At 37.9% G+C, this 6338-nt stretch overlaps 1 pseudogene; it reads right to left on the bottom strand.

Moving 5' to 3' along the window:
- Positions 1–4659: 4659 nt before the first annotated feature.
- On the bottom strand, positions 4660–4759 carry LOC142436773 (U6 spliceosomal RNA; annotated as a pseudogene).
- Between the last annotated feature and the right edge of the window lie 1579 nt (positions 4760–6338).

Here is a 6338-nt window from a genome sequence, read left to right as displayed (position 1 = left end):
GCTAGGTCATGGAAGAGTACCACACAGCAACTGGGTCCACCATGGTCCAGAGGTTGGCTGAGCCCACAGGTAGCGCAGCACATGGTTGAGACAGTGCAGCTAGCTCAGGTAGCACGGTGGTCTGATCACCAGGGAGAGAGCGGAAGGGGTTTGGCTCAAGGAATCATTTATCTCAGTCACATCTTCAAAAGAGGTCATCAAGCTGGGACCTGATCAACAAGTTAAACTACCTACATCTTCTAATGTATGCCGTGTTGGCAAAAAACAATAACAATAACAACAACAAAAGAACCCAAACAAACCCAAAAATGCTATCACACCATATTTCAATTTCCTCTTTTGCATGTGATTTGGACATTGAATAAGGATGATCAAAGGAAACATGGCAAAGATGTATTTTGCCATGGACTGACAAAACAGGCATGTCTTGAAAGAAGTACAGCCAGAAGGCTATTTAGAGGCAAAGATAACACTTTCTCTCACAAATTTGGGGGCATTGTATTAGGAGAGATTATTCTCTGGACATGGGTAATCATGCTTGGTAAAGTGGAGGGGGGTGTAAAAGAAACCCTGGATGAAAGAGATTGACAGAGTGGCTGAACAGTGGGATCATTGAACAATTGTGAGAATCCCTGAGATCTGAGAAGTGCTTCTTCCTGTTAGGCATAGGGTTGAGATGAGTCAGAACTGACTAGTGGCATCTAATTGCACTGTATTAGATCTCATCAAGTGAAATTATTAGCTTTAACTGCCTAACGCTGGCTGAGAACGCTGGCCCAATCAAGTTGACACAAAACCTTATATCATAATTTCCATCATCTCCACTTTGTACTGAGTAATAATATTGTATACTTCTCCTTGATATTTTCTGCAGATATACTCTACTTGGTTTCAATGTGTTTCATTTGGTGATGTTCATATGAAGAGTCATCAATGATGTTATTGAAAAGGTTATTTCCAATTATTAGGAATTGGTCTTGCAAAACTCTATCATGTGGTTGCTATTCTTGTTTCTATCACCTCCTGATGAATATCTTCCAACTACTTATCCTCCTTTTTGTCTCTTTCCAGTTACCAATACAGACCAATCTATCTAAACTGTATGCTTGATTAATTTCAGACTGCAGAAGTTGGTAAAGATCTTCAATTTCTTCAATACTAGCTTTAGTGGTAGATGTTTAAATTTCAATAATAGTTGTACTATTTGTTATCTTTGCATAAGTTGTCTTCCATGTATGAATATAGATGTTGTCCTATCACAGGCTACATTGTACTTCAATAGAGACCATGAGATGTTCTTTTTGATGCTCAATGTGATATAATTCCTCTTGAATTTGTAATTTCTTACAGAACCAGTGGTCATCAAACTTTTTAAAGAGGGGAACAGTTCACTGTCCCTCAGACACATTGGAGGGCCAGACTATAATTAAAAGAAAAACTATGAACAAATTTCTATGCACATTGAACATATCTTATTTTGAAGTAAAAAACAAACGGGGTAAAACACCTGGCAGGCGGGATAAATGTCCTTAGTGGACCGTATGTGGCCCACGGGCCATAGTTTGAGGACGCCTGATTATCTGATTCAAATAAGTCAATACCAGTCAGTTCAGCTCACGAATGGCTAGCCTACCAGTTTTTATGCATTCCAGTTCATTTCTGATGACTTATAAATTTCCTATATTTGTATTTCAGATATCCCACTTTCCAATTTTTAATGGATGTTTGAAGTGGTTTCTCCTAATTTTGAGTACTTTCCCATCATTAAATGAAGGTTACAAAACATTTGTTCCATCTGTATCAATAAGGCCAGTTCTACTTTGTGGAGGCAGCTCTTGCCTAGTGAAATTTGGAGTGCCTTCCAACCTGAGTTGTTCATCTTCTGGTGCTATATCAGATAATATTCTACTGGTATTCATACGATTTTCAGAGGCTACATTTTCAGAAGTGAAGCTCCTTTTCTTTGTTCCTAATCTGTTCTTAGTCTGGAAGACCTGCTGAAACCTTCACCATGGGTGACCTGGCAGTGTTTGAAATACCAATGGCATATCTTCTAACATCAAGCAACACACTAGCCACAATAGTAAAAACAAGCATGTCTGATGGCCACTGTTATCCTTTTATCTCCCTGTATTTGCCTATTCTATATACTTCGGATAAGTGGGATCATATGATTTCCTTACAAGTTATTTCAGTCAGCATACTGCTCTCAATGTTTATTCAAGTGGTAGCATATATCAGAACTTCATTTCTTTTTATGGCTGAAATATATCTTATTTTATAACGCTACCACATTTACTTATCCACATTTGGATAAATTCCACCCTTTGGCTATTACGAATAATGTTGCAATGACATTGGTGTACAAGTATCTCTTTGAGTGCCTGCTTTCAAGACTTTTGAATTATACCTGGTAGTGAAATTGATGACTCATATGATAATTCTCTAATTAACCTTTTGAGAAACTGTTTTTCCAGTGGCTATACCATTTTGCATCCACAGCAGCAATGGCAAATTTTTTCTCAGTTTCTCCAAAGATGTGCCAATATTTTATATTTCTCTGATAAAAGTTATCCTCAAAACTTTGAGTTAATTCTGGCTCTAAATAATCCTGTTAGACAGGATAGAACTTCCCCAGAGGATATCCCAAATTTTTACAAAATAGACTGTCACATAATTTTCTGGTAAAATGGCTAATGGGTTTGAATACTAGCCTGTTGGTTTGCAGTCAAGCATTTAATCACTGGGTGTATTAGTCTGAGTAGACTAGAGAAACAAATCCATTGAAACTCATATGTATATAAGAGAGAGTTTTATATAAAGGGGTAATTGTACATTAAAAATGCATCCCAAAATAGTCCAGCCCAAGCCCATAAGTCTGATATTAGCCCATATGTCTGATACTAATCTATACAGTCCTCTTTAGACTCAAGAAACACATGCAATGACAACAAGTGTAGTGGGTAGAAAGTCTTTGGATCCAATGAGGTTTAAATCTCAGCCCTGGCAGGGGTCTCTACAGGGTTTCTCTGGCTTTAGAGGTCTGATTGCATCAGAGTAGATTCACGTGGCTTCTCCAGCTCAGGAAACTAGTGTAGTTCCATGTGTCTTGTCAGCAGCAATGTTTCCCAGGGACTCCAAGGAGGAGATAACAGATTTCCCAAAATTCTCAGGAGAAGGCTATGCCCACAGAGAGGCTTCATTGGCTATGACCCAATTGACCGACTAGATTCCACCCCTTCATTCTTATCCTCAAATTCACAAATGATTATATAAATACCACACTGGGTAACTAGGGCTCCTATAATCAATTTCAAAACAATGTTGTTGAGTTGATTCAGACTCATAGTGACCCGGTATGTAGGTTTTCTGAGACAATACATCTTCATAGTAGTAGAGCACCTAATTTTACCCCTGTAAAATGGTTACTTGGTTTGAACTGTCCACCTTGAGGTTAGCAGCTATGTTAGGCTGACTTCTGGAGAGAAGGAAAATCAGTGACATATGTGCATGAGCACACACAGGAACACAGAGAAGTGTATGTGAAAGTAGAACTAATGTAATTGTAAAAGTGGAGAGTCCAGTTTGGTTCCAAGTCCATGGGCCACATGTTAGACTAGACATTTCACCTGGCTCCTGTAGCTTTAGTATCTGATGAAACCAAAATAGGCAGGAAGATCACAGAGTAAATTTGTTACTGGATATGTGAATTAATCCAAGTTTGACAGGTCAAATGTCAGGCCACTAAATAGGATCAGCAAGCATATGATAGGTCATTGGCTCAAGTCCACAGAACCAGCATTTGACATATCAGATAACAGAATCCAGACTCAGCAAAAAAAAGCAAGCATTCCCATTTTATAGGAAGTAGGCTAACCCCCAAGGAAACTTTCTTTCATTTGCATCTGGACAAAAGGATTTCACACCAACCTAATCTTCTGTTAGGTCACATCATTGGAAATTATTAGGCCTCACATGCCAATTTGACATGAAATATTCAAGAGCTGGCTAACGGTCAACCCTCAGTACAACCAGGGTTCCTATATAATCATCCAAATTGGGATGAAATAGTATCTTACCGTGATTTGACTTGCATTTTCAAAATTCATGATGTGAACATCTTTTCATGTGATTATTAGCTACACACATCCTCTTTGGAGAACTGTTTATACTTTTGCCCATACGAAATTGATTACCTGAAATGAAATAAAAAATTAGAAATAAAAATTTATTTACCTATTTTATTTTTTAAAGGATATTTCATTGCATTTTCAGTGAAGGCTTAGATGCAGTTTAGATTCTCTTTCCATAATGTCTACACAAGTTGTCAATTGACATTAGTTACATTCTTCACAATGCAATAGCATTCATTTCTGTTCAGGTTGTCCCATTTTCATTAATCTACTTTCCATTTCCCCATGTCTTCTCATCTTTTCTAAACAATAATTATTGACCATTTGACCTTATATAAGTGATTTTTTAAAGAAGCCTAGTACATACAAATGATTTCCTTTTTTTTTTTGTTTATTTGAGCCAAGCTATTACTTAGGTTAAAGTGGGTTGATTTTACTTGACAATTTAAAATTATCTTAGTGTAGTAGTCTCAACTGACTTTTAAGTATGGATTTTTAATGAAGCTTTTGATATTTTACTGAAGCAAAAAATGCGAAAATCTTCACCAATTTGAGTGTAATCTTTGGGCAGGGTCTGTGCTGATCTTTTTGGACCATTCCGATTTTACTATATGTGTTTCTAAAACTGGTTATATGTGGATTTTTAAAAAGGAATTTGCCATTCTGTTTCATAATTTTTTTCTATTTTATCAGTATCCAACTATGTGAAATTAATGAGAACAGTTGGTAAGTGGGCAGAATAGGACTGTGGTGTGTGTACACTCATAATCTTTTTTTTTTTAATCATTATATTGGGGACTCTTACAGCTCTTGTCATAATGCATAGATATATTATGTCAAGAACATTTGTACATATGTTGCCATCATCATTTTCAAAACATTTTCTTTTCACTCGTAATCAGACGTCCTGCTTTTGGCGGGACAGTCCCGATTTTTAACAATTGTTTCCGCATCCTGCGGCATTTTTAATAAGTCCTGATTTTGGAAAAGAATGCACAAGCTAGGTTATATGGTTTTCAGCTGCCATGTGGCTATTTCACCAGGATATGAGTTTTATCAATGGTGTCCCGCTTTACCAATGTTAAAATCTGGTCACCTACACCAAGTGCTGTCTTCCTTCATCCACTTTTATGTTGTCTGTCCCCCTTGGAGTGGGTTATATGTTGATCATAGTGATTGGTTCCATATTTCTCCTCCCAACTTCCCCTTCCTTTTCAGGTGTCACTGCTCTCATTATTGGTCCTAAGGGGGTTATCTGTCCCAGATTCCCTGTGTTGTGAGCTCTTATCCGTAGCAGTGTACCTGCTCTGGTTTAGCCGACTTGTAAGGTAGAATTGGGGTCATGATAGTGAGGGGGAAGGAAGCATTAAAGAACTAGAGGAAAATTGTATGTTTCATCAATGCCATACTGCATTATGACTGGCTCGTCTCTTCCTTGTGACCCTTCTGAGAGGGGATGTCCAATTGTCTACAGATGGGTTTTGGGTCTCCACTCTGCACACCGCCTCATTCATATTGATATAATTTTTTGTTCTGGGTCTTCGATGCCTGATCCCTGATCCCATCGACACCTCATGATCACAGATATGGGTGTACTTTTTATATGTAGGTTTTGTTGCTTCTCAATTAGGTGTCCACTTATCTTCAAGCCTTTAAGACCCCAGGTGCTTTATCTTTTGATAGTCAGACACCATCAGCTTTCTTCACCACATTTGCTTATGCACCCATTGTGTCTTTAGCCATCTTGTTGGGAAGGTGAGCATTACAAAGTGTTCTTGCATTGAGGGAGTACTTGTGTAGAGGCCCAATATCCATCTACTACCTTAATACTTAACATTTAAATATATATACATAGATCTATTTCCCTATCATTGTATATAAATATATTTACATATGTACATGCCTCTATTTAGACCTTTAGAAATATCCTTTGACTCCTAGTTTTTTCCTCTATTTCCTTTTACTTTTCTCTCATCCCACTATCATGTTTCAGGTTTCAGTAATTCCTCTCAGCTACATTGCTCTTGATCAAGCCCCACCAGGCATCCTACATCCTCCTCCCTGTGTATTTTACATCACTTGTTCCTTTGTCCTTAGGATTGTTGACACACCCCTTCCTTTTTCCACCTCCCCCTCTTCTATGTCCCCTCTCCTTAAACAGTTGTTCCTGTTCGTTTCACCACCAGATTGTTTATTCTGCCTATC

Source organism: Tenrec ecaudatus, unplaced genomic scaffold (assembly GCF_050624435.1).
Source record: "Tenrec ecaudatus isolate mTenEca1 unplaced genomic scaffold, mTenEca1.hap1 Scaffold_603, whole genome shotgun sequence".
In the NCBI taxonomy this organism is placed as follows: Eukaryota; Metazoa; Chordata; class Mammalia; order Afrosoricida; family Tenrecidae; genus Tenrec; species Tenrec ecaudatus.
Note: the sequence above shows the minus strand (reverse complement) of the source record. Positions and strands in the feature narration are given on the sequence as shown.